The sequence below is a fragment of the Balaenoptera ricei genome, chromosome 3 (assembly GCF_028023285.1).
Source record: "Balaenoptera ricei isolate mBalRic1 chromosome 3, mBalRic1.hap2, whole genome shotgun sequence".
Taxonomy (NCBI): Eukaryota; Metazoa; Chordata; class Mammalia; order Artiodactyla; family Balaenopteridae; genus Balaenoptera; species Balaenoptera ricei.
Window position 1 is genome coordinate 35433108 of NC_082641.1, and position 17886 is coordinate 35450993.

The window sequence follows — 17886 nt, forward strand, 5'->3', positions numbered from 1 at the left end:
GACGACATCATTTCAAAGAACAATAAGCTTTATGCCAACTCACCATCACAAAACATAGACCTGCTATATAGAAAGAAAATATTATGTGACTGAAATCTAAAAGTGACTTGTGTCTATCAGGCCAACAGAATACACCAGCAAATTATTTCTTTTATGGTTATACCCTGTAAGAGTTAACGCAGAAATGTCTCAGGAATTATGTAAATTTATATATATATATGCATATATATACATATATATATATATAAAATCAAAAAGAAACTATTTAATTGTCCTAGTTACTTTAAAATATAGAAAATATATAAAGAGTTTATTACTTTTGCATAAAATGCCAATCAATTTTTTAGGATGCATTTTAAATTCTTAAAAACTATAGGTTTTCAATTTTTGGCAGTGACCATGGTTATTTACATGTACAATAATTTTTATTTAAAAGACTTCATGATTAAATTGCATCATTTATTTGACATGCCACATTCTTAAAATTTCACTTAGTTATAAGAAGAAAATACAGTAGCTTTTTAAATATTAGAATGAGGAAGATCATTATAAATGTATCACAAACCCAAAAGCCATAAAGCAAAAAGTAATAAATACAATACATTTAAAAAAAAATTCAGACCAGTAAAAAAAGCCATAAACAAGGTCATGAAACAAATGACATATAAAGAGCTTCTACAAATCACTAAAACTGACCAACCAGAAAAAGAAATACAAAAGGTTGAAAACAAGTGTACAAGGCTCTCTACCTCACTGATAAATTTTAAATTGCAATTAAATCTATAATGGCATATTTTTCACCAAAATATAGGCAAAGATTGTCACATGCTGATTTGGCAAGGATGTAGGAAAGTCTCCCTAGTGTATGTCACTAATGTATACTTCCTCTATGAAAGTAAATTTGGCAATATTTATGAAAATTTAAAATACACTGACAATTTCATCCCTAGAAATTTATCCCAGAGATATATTCACACATGTGGGAAATGATACATGCATTAAGATATTTATCATAGTATTGTTTTTAATGGCAAAATAATCAGAATCAACTTAAATACCCAAAAATGTGGTACTAGTTAGAGAAATTACAGAACATTCATAAAATGGGATATTGTACAGCCATTAACAAAAAAGGGAAATGGGGTAAAGTCATACCTTACAAAAGAAGGAAATCCTGCCATATGTGACAAAACAAATGAACCTTAAGGATACTATGCTAAGTGAAATGGACCAGTCACAGAAAGACAAATACTGTATGATTCTCACTTATATGAGGTATCTAAAAGAGTCAAACTCATAGAAGCGGAGAATAGAATAGTGGCTGCCAGGGGCTCAAGGGAGGGGGGAAATGGAGAGTTGCTATTTAACAGGCATAAAGTTTCAGTTATACACGATGAATAAGTGAATAAGTTCTAGAAATCTGCTGTACAACACTGTGCCTATAGTTAATGATTCTGTATTGTACAGTTAAAAATGTTAGGAGGTAGATCTCATGTTGTGTTCCTACCACAATATATATATACATAAATATTATGTTTTATATATATTATATATATCCAATTTGATTACCAACTTTTTCCTTCTTCAGTCTCAACCTGGAAACCCAAGGGAGTGTTTCAGGAGACTAGATACTATGTTCCATTCACATCACACACTAATTTTTCCTTTGACTGCCCAGAATGGAGTAACAGTAATAATCTTCCACTATGTACTTCTCTATAGATGAACGAGTGTGGCAGCCTTCAATGAAATAAAGCCATTTAGTTGGGAAACAAGAGAATGAACAAGATAAATATCTCCCCATAATAGTGTAAATCACTATTGGACATCAGCCAGTTCCTAGTAGTCTTGAGTTGTGACTTGAAACATTGCTATCTCCATGTCTACATTTGTGGGTTTTCTACCTACCTCAGGCTTGTACTGCAGCTCTATTTGTTGATTTCTAATGAAACACCCCTGAATATTAAAAGAATAGAACTGACTAATCTACTGCCTACTCCTGGAATATAATCAGTCTAAAAGCATGGAAGTGCTATTCCCTGGAATGTAGTAGGAAAAGTACTGGGGGAAAATCAGGGTCACAGAATGTATAGCTTGCTTTCAGTGACCACATGTGGAGGAAAGGCAGAGTAGATTTTAACAGGCAAGCTTCGTGTCCCATTTTGGATAAGAACCTTGGAAGAAAAATTCATTTGATATCAATATCTTGTGATAATTATTATTTTCACTATCTTTATTCTCTGCATATTCTAGAGTAGTGGTCTACAAACTTTGTGTAATCTGTATATATAAATTTTGAAGTTGTACCCTATATATACATACAGTTGGCCCTCTGAAGCTGCGGGTTCTGCATCCATAGATTCAACCAACCTCAACAGATGAAAAATATTTGGAAAAAAATATTCCAGAAGGTTCCAAAAAACCAAAACTTGAATTTGCCACACACCAGCAACTATTTACATAGCGTTTACATTGATTAGGTATTGTAAATAATCTAGAGATGATCTGAAGTACATGGGAAAATGTGCATAGGTTATGTGCAAATACTACGCAATTTTACATAAGGAATTTGAGCATCCACGGATTTTTTTATCTGCGGTGAGTCCTGGAACCAATTTCCTGCAGATAACGAGGGGCATAAACATACATGTGTATGTGTATGTGTTTATTTCTTTGTAAATTATGAAAAGCAATTTTTATAACAGCAACAAAACACTATAGTTAAATGTATCAATAAGGGGATCAGTCTGTAAAAGTACATTAGTTTACAGACTAATTCATCTACAGACTAATCATTAAGTTCTTCCTTCCATGTGGCACTGTGCTAAGGGCTAGGGATTAGTTGTGACAGACAGACATGGTCCCAGGCCTCATGGAGTTTACCTCTTATCAGAAGATTAAGACTGAATAATGCATTTTTGTCCCGGGTCTTGTCAGTGAGAAGTGTGGAGTGCTAACAGACTGTATAACAGACTGACATAAGAGGGAGAGGGGTGTCAGTGAACACTTTTTGTAGGAATTGTCTTTAAATCAGGACCCTAAGGATCAGCAGAAGTTAGCTAGTTGAAGGGCGATGACGCAAAGCCCTAGTGGGTATAAGAAATAATCCAGCATGAGTAAAGGTGGACAAGAGACAGGTCATGTAGGGCCTTGAAAAGTGTGCTAAGAATCACGGTCCATTTTGTAAGGGCAAAAGGAAGCCATTGAAGATTTGAATCAGGGGGGTAAAACGATCAGGTTTCTTTCTTTAATATTTATTTATTTATTTATTTATTTTTATTTATTTGGTTGCACCAGGTCTTAGTTGCGGCAGGCGGGCTCCTTTAATTGCGGCTCGCCCACTCCTTAGTCGAGACACGTGGGCTCCTTAGGTGTGGTATGCAAACTCTAGTTGCGGCATGCATGTGGGATCTAGTTGCCTGACCAGGGATCGAACCCCGGCCCCCTGCATTGGGAGAGTGGAGTCTTAACCACTGCACCACCAGGGAAGTCCCAAATGATCAGTTGTTTTTTTTTTTAATTTATTTTTATTTATTTATTTATTTATTTATTTTTGGCTGTGTTGGGTCTTCGTTTCTGTGCGAGGGCTTTCTCTAGTTGCGGCAAGCGGGGGCCACTCTTCATCGCGGTGCGCGGGCCTCTCACTATCGTGGCCTCTCTTGTTCCGGAGCACAGGCTCAGTAGTTGTGGCTCACGGGCCCATTTGCTCCGCGGCATGTGGGATCTTCCCAGACCAGGGCTCGAACCCGTGTCCCCTGCATTGGCAGGCAGACTCTCAACCACTGCGCCACCAGGGAAGCCCCCAAATGATCAGTTTTGAACTTTGTAAAATATCACTGCAGTTGGGGTGTGAAGAATTTATAAAGTTGTTATCAATTTGGGGGATTTTCTTCATTAACGCGATTAAAGCGGTGATCTATATTTATTGACACAGAAAATAGTCCACTATTCAATACTGAATGAAAAAAGGGTTATAGAAGAATATGTATGGTATGAGTCCATTTATGTAAAATTACTAAAATGTATATGTGTATGTATACATAGAGATATTCATAAAAGTGTGTTTGAATGTATGTTTAAATGTATATACATGTATATGTATATATATATGTGTATATTAAATATACACACACCAAAATGTTAACAGTGGCTATCTCTTGGTGGCAGGAAATTGAATGAAATTTGCTTTCCTCTTTGTACCTTTCTGAAGTATCTTTTTCTAAGCACGACTCAATTTACAAGGGCAATAAGTCTATTTTCTAAGAATGTTTACCTCTACCTAAATACCTCAAAAAGGGTAGGGACTGTGTTTTTTCTGTGTCTTTCTAAACCAATCCAATTTCTAATATAGTACTTAGGCTTCCCTGAGAGTGATGTGAGCCAACTTCCAAGGTAAGTCAGGAGAATTTACTTGACAAGAAGCGCTTTTGGAGCTGTTATGACAAGGTGATAGTCTAATAGCTCAGGTCATTTGTATGAATGAGTATTGGTTCAACGACAATAAAAATCAACTACCTCAGAAATCAGCTAATGACTTTGTACATGAAGTGTTCTTAAAAACCCCTGTGACACCTAATCGTAACACAGCAAAATATAAAATAATAATTTTATCCATGTGTTCTGATAACTATTTTTGTGTATGGCAAAAACTATGGAAGCATTTGTAGTCAAAAATGAACATGTCCTATGAAAATAGTGTAATTCAAGCTGTGGGAAATTGCTTACCAAAGATATCCTACGAAATGAACGTCAGTTTTGCACATGATGACTTAGGCCTGGTGAGAACTGCAAAGAACTCTTAGCACATAACAACTCCAACTCCATCCAAACCCCTTCACTAAGAAACCTTACCAATTCTAGCATGGCTTCTAGCAGCCTAAGGCCAGGTCCCAGGGATGACCCAGCCCCCTTTTGAGTTCCTGTCTGCAAAAAATCAGGACTGTCAGAAGAATTTATTGATACTAGCCAATGTCTGGCTCCTGAACTCCCTTTCTCAGAGCATTCACTTACAATTATGAATCCTTCCTCTGTCCCTTTGAGATGTATACATCCCTCCTACTACTCAGAGGTGTCCTTCTCCAGGACCTGAAAACTATTCCTTGGAAATATAATCATCAGGAAGAATTGGGCCTTTGTCTCCCGGTCTCAATGGGAGGATAGATTTCTAATTTCCTTAATTGCCAGCTAGCAGACACAGGTAGCCTAATCACTTTGATACCACTCTTTGTAATTTTTCACTTCCTTTCCTACCTGAGCCCTGCTCACTCCTCCCTACTCCTTTATTCTTCCATTAAAATGCCCAGTCATCTCTGCACTAATCAGATGGAGCTCAGCTCTTGCCCCTACAGTCAGTAGTTACTGAATGAAATCTGTTTTCAGCACTTTAATGTCCAGCTTTGTTTATCTTTGACACTGACAATATAGGAACAGAATCTTCCACACAGTTCCAATGTCATCACATGATTAACAAACTAAATATAATTTCTGTAAATATGCTTTAAAGACAGATTGTACATAAGAAGATGTAAGAATGTAAGAAATGTAAGAATTTGTAAGAATTTGTATGTAAGAAAATGTAAGAATTAAACTTCCTAAATAAACAACATGGAATTAACATGGGATTCAGCAATTCATATGCATGTGAATTTAATATGTGTCAAAGTTGGTCCTTTTAATTAGTAGAAAAAGATGAACTAGTTCCTAAATTGGTGTTAGTATGTATGAAGTAAATGAAGTATGTAGCAGTAAATGTAGAGGAATTATTTTATAATATTAGGATGGGAAAGGCCTTTCCAAACAAGTTGTAAAATCCAGAAGCTGTAAAGTGAAAGATTGATAGAGTCAACAAAACCACATAAACTTTAAAGTTGTAATCTCACACTTGTGACCAAAATTTAAAGACAAACAACAAAGTGGGAGAAAGTATTCTTCACATATAAATCTGACAGTTAATAGCCATAATTCTAATACCTACAAAACAAAAAGACAAAAAAGATAATCACCAAAACCAGAAAAATGAACACATATAATGGAAGGATAAATGTAAATAACCAGTTATTATATGAAAAGATGGTCTAACCAAGGAAATGCAATTTCAAATAATGAGATGTCACTTTATGTTTATTAGATAGGCCAACGTTAGAAAGATTAGTTATAAACAGTGTTGTCAAGGATGTAGAAGAAATAATCCTCTCATATTTTGTAAGGCAAAATATCATTTTAAATTTCCACCTCCTTCAGCATTTCCACCCCTTTACTGTGGGATACTACACAGCAGTAAAAAAGAATGAGAGGGATCTTCATGTACTTACAGTAACACTTCACCAGGACATAGTTAAATAAAGGAATCAAGGGGGCACTTCCTTGGTGGCGCACTGCTTAAGAATCTGCCTGCCAATGCAGGGGACACAGGTTCAAGCCCTGGTCTGGGAAGAACCCACATACTGCAAAGCAACTAAGCCCATGTGCCACAGCTACTGAGCCTGCGCTCTAGAGCCCATGCTCCACAACAAGAGAAGCCACTGCGATGAGAACCCCGCGCACCGCGATGAAGAGTGACCCCCCTCTTGCCGCAACTAGAGAAAGCCCGTGTGCAGCAACAAAGACCCAACACAGGCAAAAATAAATAAATAAATTAATTAATTAAAAATAAATAAATAACACCTTAGGGAAAAAAAGGAATCATAGGACTTCCCTTTTGGTCAAGTGGGTAAGACTCCACACTCCCAATGCAGGGGCCCAGGTTCAATCCCTGGTTGGGGAACTAGATCCCACATGCATGCCACAACTAGGAGTCCCCATGCCACAACTAAGAATTCTGCATGCTGCAACTAAAGATCCCACATGCCACAACAAAGATCCCATGTGCCACAACTAAGACCCAGCACAGCCAAAATAAATAAATAAATAAATAAATAAATAAGGAATCAGGTTTCAGGATAATGTGCATGATGTGATTCCATTTATGTAAAAAAGAACAAATCAAAATTATATGTTAGTGGTATTTGTATACAAATTAATAGAAAAATGAAGGGAATTTAAAATTTTCCACCTGTATGTGTTGCATTGTTTTAATTTGTATTATATTTAATACATATTATTTGTGTAATTTTAAAAAGTGAAGAACCATTAATTATCTAGTAATTTCTTAAACTCAATTTTATAAGCTCAGCAATATTAAAAAGAATGACACATTTCAATATCTTCAAGACATTGGCATGTCATAAAATCAGGTTAAAACCCTATAGTTTTGTTCCATGAAAAAAGTTTTGCTTTTTTTTAATGCATAGATGTCTGGAAGAATATTTATAGAATTTTAATAGTAACCACTTTTACTTCAGGTGATTTTGACTTTATTTCTTTTTTTTTTTTTTTTTGGCTGCACCCTGCAGCTTGTGGAATCTTAGTTCCCTGACCAGGGATTGGACCTACACCCTCAACAGCAAAAGCACGGAGTCCTAACCACTGGACCGCAGGGAATTCCCTTGACTTTATTTCTTATGTTCTTATAATCTATGCTTTTTATTTATTTTTTAATACTTATTTATTTATTTTAGTTTTGGCTGTGTTGGGTCTTAGTTGCGGTACATGGGATCTTTGTTGCGGTATACGGGATCCTCCACTGTGGCGCGCGGGCTCCTCGTTGCGGTGTGCAGTCTTCTCTCTAATTGTAGCATGAGGGCTCCAGAGTGCATGAATTCTGTAGTTGCGGCACTCGGGCTCTCTAGTTTTGGCCCAAATGCTCAGTAGTTGCAGCGTGGGGCTTAGTTGCCCCATGGCATGTGGGATCTTAGTTCTCCGACCAGGGATCGAACCTGTGTCCCCTGCGTTGGAAGGCGGATTCTTAACCACTGGACCACCAGGGAAGTCCCAATAAATGCCTTTTAAAGTTTCATTGTGGATAAAAAGGCATATCACCTGAGAAGTGATAAACATAGTTTTAAAATTTCAAGTCATCAGACATTTGTTGTAGAGCAGGCTCTCTTCTACACAGTAGAAATATAAGAAAGAATGAGATATATTTCCTTCTTTCAGGGAACTAGAAGTCTAGTTTTTGTAAGATATATTTCTTTGATATTGCCTAGGAAAGAGCTAGAACTTAATGATTTGGAAACAAGAGTCACATTCTTGCTGTTTATAATAATGAAATGCACAGAATAAAAAATGTCCTTTGTATTTTAGAATAAATAATCTGTGACCCTCCTTTCTGACAATGATTGTATAGCTGTGCCAATTATCTATTGAAAGCCAATCCTAGTAATAAGAAAACCAGACTCTCTGCATGTAGGAGAAGGCTTATTTTTACCTCCTTTTAATTGAGGGGGAGCAGAGAGGGGAACAGGGGCATCCCCCATAGCCAGGTCATTCATAAGTATACCCACCAAGTCGTGGTAAAAGGAAAATCCATCAGGAAGATTTAACAATTATAAACATATATTCCCCTAACATGAGAGCACAAAATACATGGAGCAAAAACTGACAGGAATGAAGGGAGAAACAGATAATTCAATAATAACAGAGATTTCAATATTCTACTTTCAATAATGCATAGAATAACTAGGGAAGACGATCAAGAAACTTGCCTAGTTATGAATTAATGCATTAATTTTCAACAAGGGTGCCAAGACTATTCAATGGGGAAAGAATAGTCTTTCCAACAAATAGTGCTGAGATAACTGGCTATCTACATGCAAAAGAATAAAGGTGGACCCTTTCCTCACACCATAGGCAAAAATTAACTCAAAATGGATCAAAGTCCTAAACGTAAAATGTGCTAAACCATAAAACTCTCAGGAGAAGACATAGAAGTAAATTTCATGACCTCAGATTTGGTGATGGATTCTTAGATATGACATCAAAAGCATGAGCAGCAAAAGAAAAAGTAGGACACCATTAAGAAAGTGAAAAGTGACCCACAGAATAGGAGAAAATATTTGCAAACCACACATCTTATAAGGGATGGGATAAAGAACTCTTACAACTCAATAATAAAAGTATTAATAACCCAATTTTTTAAATGCGCAGAGATTCTAAATAGACATTTCTCCGAAGAACATATACAGCTAGACAAAAAGCACATGAAAAGATGCTCAACATCATTATTTATTAGGGAAACCCACATAAAAATACAATGAGATACCACTTTACACATACTAGGATGGTTAGAATCAGAAAGTGAAATAATAACAAGTGTTGGTGGAAATGTGTAGAAATTGGAACCCTCACATACTGCCGGTGGGAAAGTAAAATAGCACAGCCACTTTGGAAAACAGGCTGGCAATTTCTCGAACAATTAAACATAGAGTTGCCATATAACACAGCAATTCAACTCATACCCAAGAGAAATGAAAACATATGGCCACACAAATACTTGTACAGGAATGTTTATAACGGCATTATTCATAATACCCAAAGGTGAATACAACCCAAATGCCCATCAACTGATAAATAAGTAAACAAAATGTGGTATACCCAATCAATGAAATCTTATTTGGCCATAAAAAGGAGTGAAGTATTTGATACATTTCATGAAAGTGGATGAACCTTAAAGACATTATGCTAAGTGAAAGAAGCCAGTCACAAAAGACCATATAGTATATGACTCTATTTACATGAAATGCAAAACAAATATAAACCATATCCATTATCACAGAAGGTTCTATTGGACAGTGCTGGTCTGTCGAATAGTAATAGAAAGGCTTGTTATCCTTTATGTATGAATAGTTTCTAAGAAGTCCTGTAAGAGTTGGAAGAACTACTACAAGTTAAATTCTTAGGTAAGAATTTGGGATGTAGAGAGATTTGACTTTAGAGAGAAGGTGATGTGATAATAGCATAAAGAGATTTGACGATGCTACACTGCTAGCTTTGAAGACAGAGGAAGGGGCCATGAGCCAAGGAATGCAAGAACTGCAGCTCTAGAAGCTGGAAAATACAGGAAATGGATTCTTCCCTAGAGCTTCTGGAGCGAATGTGGGCCTGCTGACACCTTGACTTTAGTCCAGTGAAACTGATTTTGGAATACTGACCTCCAGAACCATAAGAGAATAAATGTGTGTTGTTTTAAGCCACTAATTTTGTGACAATCTGTGACAGAAAGTAATAGAAAACTAATACATGGAGGTTGTAGGGGAGAATCAGTTTCTTGCCTTTCCAGCTTCTAGAGGCTACCTACATTCCTTGGCTCATAATCCCCTTTCTCTATCTTCAAAGTTAGCCATGGCAAGTCAAGTGCTTCTCATAAGGCATCACTCTGATCTCCTCTTCCCCCGTCTTCCACTTTTAAGAACCCTTGTGATTACATTGGGCTCACCCAGATAATGCAGGATAATATCGTTGTATTAAGGTCAGCTGATTAGCAACCTCAATTCCATCTGCAACCTTAATTGTCCTTTGCCATGTAAGGTAAAATATTCACAGCTCCAGAAATTAGGAAGTGGACATCTTTGTTAGTCCATTGCTCTGCTCCCAGTGGGTTAATCATTCTCTTAATAAAATTGAATATGTTAATTAACACTCTGGCTTGGATAGTTCCCCACCTCTATCCAGAAATGGAAAGAAGGTAAAATATTCAGGTCTCTGTCTGGTTGAATTGGACTGGAGTGGGGCTGAGTGAGCGATAGGATTCAAGGATGACTCCCCAATAGGAATTGCGGATGCACAGAAGAGCAAGGGATTGGGGATGATGATTCTACATTTGGACATTTTAAATTTGAAACGCCTATGGCATTTGCAGCTGAAAATGCCCAGTAGGCAGTTTTCTGTGAGTATATGGAAGGGTGATGCTCAGTGAAGAGGTTTGGGTTGGAGGTGGATTTGGGAGTCATTAGTATAGGTGGTAGCTGAAACCATGCGAGTGAGGTATGTTAAGCAGAGCAGAAGGACAGTAGGAAGCAGAAAGAGCAGCGAGCTGAAGGTGGAATGGTAGGGAGCTTCCCGCTGTAGAGGAAGCTATACTGCACCGTCACAGTTCCCCGCTTCACAACTGGGGCACTCACTTCCCCAGCTGCTGGGAGCACTGCCTACTGATGGCTCACAGCTATATGACATCTGTATCACTTCTCTAGAATTGCCCTCCGCCCAAGGGAGATGCTTTGCCCTACTTTGAGCCCATTCTCTGGGGAAATCCTTCATCCAACGAATGATCAGTGTAGAAATACAAAGCCTTGGCCTCTTTGCCTCAGTTTGTGACATCGATTAAGGGCTACCTTAATTCCAGAACTCTCTGTAGGATCAGCTGAGGCCTCAGTTGCAACTGCATCTGAGTTCAACTTCTCCCCTGCCCAGTCCCACCTCTCCCACAGATAATCTTCCTGAGAGCACTCCAAAAAAACCACCTGTACACATCTCCATTTTAGTGTCCATTTCCAGGGGATTCTAACGCTAATACACTCACATTCAGTGGGAGGGTAGAAAAAGTTAATTCTGTGGAAGGGACAGTAAAGTAATGATTTACAACAGAAGAACAAAGAGAATCAAGAGAGTATAGAGTCTTTGAACCAAGGAACTGTAGAGAGTTCCCAGAGGAAATTGTGATAAACAGTGTCACATGCTGCAGAGATGTTCAGTGAGATAATGACTGGAAAACGATGAGGAAAGAAGCCAAACTGAAGTGTGTGGATGACTCAATAAAGGAAAAGAAAGAGGAGACAGGAGTCAGTGACTGTAGACTACACTTCTGCAAAGTTTGGACGTTGGGGCTGGATTCAGAATGGAAAGGAGCCAGAGAGGAACACAGGGACAAGAAATGGGGGAAGCTCAAGCATTTTTAAGGTACATTCATTCGTTTTAAAAAATAAATATCCAATAAATTAATTAACGTTTAGTAAGTTAATAAATATTTGTCTACTCTTTGTAAGTCAGGGGTATATGCAAGGGATGCAACCACCCATGAGGTATTCAATCTGCCATCCAGGAGCTTGCTGTCTGAGCGAATGTCACCAGAGGAAGCTGACTAAGGACAAGTGATTAAGGACTACCGGGCAGCATGAAGGCTCCAGCTCATTTTATAGTGGAATCAATCTGCATGGCAATAAGTCTGTTGTGCTTCAGAGCTTAACAGCTGAGTGGCAGGGCAGAGGAACATTCATTAAAGATTGGTTGGGTTTTGTAGAGTGAAAGGTTCAGTTGACCAATCTTGTTATCCAGGGGGAAAAAGGCCAGAAAGGAGCTAAAAGGATTGAGAGAAAATTTCACCAAAGGGTTTTTCTAGATCAAAAATCTGCATTGGGGCTTCCCTGGTGGCGCAGTGGTTGAGAATCTGCCTGCCAATGCAGGGGACACGGGTTCGAGCCCTGGTCTGGGAAGATCCCACATGCCGCGGAGCAACTAGGCCCGTGAGCCACAACTACTGAGCCTGCGCGTCTGGAGCCTGTGCTCCGCAACAAGAGAGGCCGCAATAGTGAGAGGCCCGCGCACCGCGATGAAGAGTGGCCCCCGCTTGCCACAACTAGAGAAAGCCCTCGCACAGAAACGAAGACCCAACACAGCCATAAATATATAAATTAAAAAAAAAAAAAAAAAAAAATCTGCATTGTTGTGAGATCATGAGAGAATTGTAAATGATATATGAGATGTAGTCAGAGACTGAGTTTTGGAGTTTAAGGCTTCTGAGGTCTATAGCCTGGTTCATTGGTCTACCAGGATGTAGGGCTATTTTAGGATTATGGCAGGGTTTAGGGTGAAGATAAATGATGTAAACGAAGACTCAGTGTCTTTACTGAGTGTGAGAGAGGGATCCAGAGGTCAGTAGAGGGGAAGAGGGGAATGATCAGGGAGCTTGAACTCAAGCAGATGAAGTATAAATTGTTGTGTCCACTGAAATAAATAGATGAAAATTTGGAGGAGATGGGGGCCTCTATTAACATTGGAGCAAGAGTTCCAGGGTGCACAGTGAAAAAGATGGGAGGAAGGTGATTGTTAGGAAGAATCTTGGGAGCAGATGTTCAGGATAGTAGGGAGATGAGGGCGTAAAGGCAGGTTGGAGCTTGTGGAACTTCCCTTTCCTGAGGGCCATAGAGCTTAGAAATGTGGATGAAAGTGACTGACCTCAAATGACTTAACTTGGGACAAGTTGTCTTGAGCCAGGAAAAGTAAACTGCATTTGCCAGAGGCAATTAATTATTATAGCGGGTAAAGTCAAAGGGAAGTTTCTGGATCAAGTACAAGAAATGAAAGTGTATTAAATTTTGGTGATGTACGAAGTTGAATTTTTTAGATTAAAAAAGTATTAAGTTCTCTTTTTTTTTTTTTTTTTAATTTTTATTTATTTATTTATTTATCTGTGGCTGTGTTGGGTCTTCGTTTCTGTGCGAGGGCTTTCTCTAGTTGCGGCGAGCGGGGGCCACTCTTCATCGCGGTGCGCAGGCCTCTCACTGTCGCGGCCTCTCTTGTTGCGGAGCACAGGCTCCAGTCGCGCAGGCTCAGTAGTCGTGGCTCATAGGCCTAGTTGCTCCGCGGCACGTGGGATCTTCCCAGACCAGGGCTCGAACCCGTGTCCCCTGCATTGGCAGGCAGATTCTCAACCACCGCGCCACCAGGGAAGCCCTAAGTTCTCTTTTATATTATATTTTGTCTGTTAATTTTTGTTGATAAATTGAGAAGAAAAACTAAAACACCTTGTGCCTGACCAAAATACATTAAAATCATTTTTTTTAAATCTCTGAAGTTAATATAAACAATATTATACAGTGGGATAGGGAGAACTTTTACTTCAGTAGATTAAATAGAAATTAAATAATGGAGTTTTCTTATTAACAGGCACAAATTAATGCTCTTGGGCTTTAACTTTGTGCTAAGTTAATGACCAATTCTTGGTCAGAATCCTGATTTTGTACAGATTTCCATTTTCACCCTCTTCAACACACGCCTCACAGGTTTGGAAATGGAACCTGTGATGGTGAGTTTTATGTGCCAACTTTGGTAGGCTATAGTATAATATTCAGTTATCTAATCAAGTACTAATCTAGGTGCTGCTGTGTAGTATTTTGTAGATGAGGTTAGCACTATGACTTGACCTTAAGGGGATTATCTTTGTGATATATGTGTATATACCTATGTCTATATTTCTCTCTAGATATATAATCACTTCTTGTGATTATCCTTGTAATGTCTATCTGTCTATCTATCTTCCCTATCATTTTAACCTTGTGTCAGTAATTTACCATCATGTGACCCATATTGAACTAATAAAGTGTGAGGAAATGTTTGATCTGGAATTCTGGAGAAGTTCTTCGTTATAATTCTGTGAAAGTTTCCAGTAGTACCTGCTTCTTTCTTCCTCTGACAGTATGAGGCTGGGAATGGCGGCAGCCTTTCCCTGTCAGGTTGAGCATGAAGCCAACAGACAAAGAAGGCAGAGCCAAGACACTCGCAGAGACATGGAGCTGGGGCTGCTGGCTTAAATCAGCCCTGAAGCCTGTTTTGCCTCTGGGATTCATTTTCCAAACCATGTATTTCCTCACTGTTTATGTTGTAGTTGGGTTTTCTGAGATCTGCAGCCAAAATTATTCTACTTAATGCAACGCTTTTCCTTAAGGTAAGTTCTTTAGGATATTAAGAAGCTAGTGTGTCTGGTCTGTCAGTTGAGATTCATGTCCTGTGTGGATATGTTTTTACAATATTTGCTTATTAGGGATTAAAAAACTGATAATCTAAATCAAAGTGTAGCTTTTAATGGAATTTTTGCAAGTTAAATAACAGTTATTTGTAAAGTTTCAATGTGTTCTGTTAATTTGTTTTAGAAGTATCAAGACTCTTAAGGACTTCCCTGGTGGTCCAGTGGTTAAGACTCAGCGCTCCCAATGCAGGGGGCCCGGGTTCGATCCCTGGCCAGGGAACTAGATCCCACATGCCGCAACTAAGAGCCCGCATGATGCAACTAAAGATCCTGCATGCCGCAACGAAGACCCAGTGCAGCCAAATAAATAAATAAATATTAAAAAAAAGATTCTTAAGATTCCAGTGGACTTATAATAATGTACCCAGTCTTTAAATGTCATGTCACCGACAAAACACAGAATTTGGAAATTATTTGATACTGTAGCAATAGTGCACACTTATTAGAATTAGTTTATCTGGCAGATATATCTTGCAGGTAATATGGATATCATTAAAAATGCTAAAGGAAACAGCAAAATAGGGCTGCCCCCAGAATAGGGAAAATGATTATCTTGGAGAGTGGAGGAGAAGAAACGGTTTCCTATAACATAAAATGAGACATAGAAAACCTAAATGGCACAGCAGTCTTTCTGCTCTGTTCCAGAATGAATTTATTCTAGAGCTTAAATCATATATTTAAGTTCTTATTATTCAAGATCCCTTTAATTATCATGCCTTTAACATTCCCAGTCATGGACTTCCCTGGTGGCGCAGTGGTTAAGAATCCGCCTGCTAATTCAGGGGACACGGGTTTGATCCCTGGTCTGGGAAGATCCCACATGCGTGGGAGCAACTAAGCCCATGTGCCACAACTACTGAGCCCATGCACCGCAAATACTGAAGCTTGAGCATCTAGAGCCATGCTCCGCAACAAGAGAAGCCACCACCATGAGAAACCTGCACACAGCAATGAAGAGTAACCCCCGCTCACCACAACGAGGACCCAACGCAGCCAAAAAATACATCTATATTTCAAGCCCTTTCACACAGCAGCTCTTAATTACCAGTATGCCTATAGGGGATGTTGCTCTCTTTCTCTCTCTCCCTCTTTCTCTCTCCCCAAGGTAAACTTCAAAAATTAATTGTCGATTGCTTTTTTAGATGAGTGTAAAAACTTATATTAGATGAAAGTTTTATTCAGCTTGGATTTGCATAAAGAACTCTAGAAATCAATAAGACTGAATTGATTCTTGCTTTCCCTCACCAATCTTCTCCTCCTCTAGATTCATCTGAGCCAGCAAATGTCACTGCCTTTGGCCAAGTAGCTCTCTGCAGAAACCTGGAAGACATCTTTGACACCTGTTTCTCCTTCCCTCTCACTTCCAATCCTGTCATCAAGTCCTGTCAATTCTACTTCTATAGTGTGTCAAACGTAATCCTCTCTATTTTCGCTGTGCTCATTCTGATAGGAATTACTTTATTTTCTTCCAAAGAACTAGTCTCCCAACTAAGCTACCCAATTCTCTCTCACACTTCTGTTATTCTATTCTCCTCAGCAGCCAGAGTGAGTCATTAAAATACAGTCTGATCATATCAATTCCTTGCCTAAAATACTTCAATAGCTTTTTTCCCGTTTATGATAAAGTCTACAATCTTTACGTGGCATCAGAAGCCCTGCCTGATCTGCCTCTACTGTTCTATACGTTAAGCTCTATTATGTTTTTGTTTTCTTTTTTTTTTTATTGCATGCAACAGAAACTGACTCTAATTAGTTTCTAGATACAGACACAGGAGACTATCAAGGAAAAGCTGAGCAAACAAGACTCAGGGAGGTAAAGAAACCAAGTCCTCCCGCGGGAACCTCTGCAGCAGCAGGTGGATTTGTCTCACTGGAGTGCTGACATTGATGTGATTAGTTTTCTCTCTTAAATGCCCCAAATGACCAGGAGAAAGAATCTGATTGGCTTGGCTTCTGTCAGACTTTTACCCCTGGATCTATCTATCCCTGAATCTATCTCCACAAAGGCAGGTCTCTCTTGTTTATTACCATATTACATGTGCCTGGCATAGAGTAGGGGCTCATTAAATATTGAACGAATTTATGTCCACCTAATCGAATAAGGGAATTGGCCATGGTCAGAAGAGAGAGACAGTTGATACAGACACAGCTGATGGGGGCTCACCCTGGGGTGTGGAGTCCATTTCCATGGTTGAGGGTGAGGCATTCACCTAAGGAGATAAGCTCTACATGTGCTCTTCAGCCTCTCCTTGCTCTACTTTCCCCTCGCACCAGGAGCCTTTGGCCTTCTTTCTTCAGCCTCTCCTTGCTCTACTTTCCCCTCGCACCAGGAGCCTTTGGCCTTCTTTCATCCCTCGAAACTGCCAAGCTCTTTCCAAACTCAGAGTCTTTGCATAATGCTATTCCCTGTGCCAGATATGCTCTTCTCCACTGTGCTGGTTATATATTTATTGCCTCTCAGCTCCAAATTTGTCCTTTTTGCCTGTTTTGTGAAAAAATATATGAGCCCTTTAAATAATTTTTGTCAGCTGATATATTAAACTTTGTCAGTAGAGGGAGCTAGAGAGACATTACAGGAGACAAAAGGTTTTCCTTTCAGGTTCTGTGCTTGGCAGGCTTCTGCAGCAAGGCCAGCAGCTTCTCCTGGTGCCCATCTTGGGCAGTTTCGTAGCAGAGTGCCTCCTGTGAGATACCTCACCGTGAGCAGCTTTCCCAGCACCTTGGAGGGCAGATTTCTACCAAGTCCCAGAGGGTAGAGTTCCAGCAAGTTCCACTGGTGTGAACTACTCTACTAGCCAGCTACCCACAGCCAGGAGTTCTCCAACAAGGTCTAGGTCTCTATCCCAAGAGTAATGACTGCCCCTTATCTCTGCTATTCCTTTATTCATACTTCTTACTAGCTAATCCATTGTGACTTCAATCCCGTTAATAATTCTTTTTTTTTTTTTTTTGGCCGTGCCTCGCGGTGTGCAGGATCTTAGTTCCTCAACCAAGACAGAACCCACGCCCCCTGCAGTGGAAGTGTGGATTCTTAACCACTGGACCACCAGGGAAGTCCCTGTTAATAATTCTTTATATCAAACTTTCCCTGTTCAAATGACCATGTAGCTTCTTTCTCTTGATTGGACACAGACTGGTATGCACCCCTTCTCTTCACCTAATTTTATTTATCCTTTAGGTGATAATATCATTTCCTCTGAGAAGACTTCTCTGATATCTCAAACCAAATCATCCCTTTTCTTTTCCTTCATAACATCTTCCACAGTTTT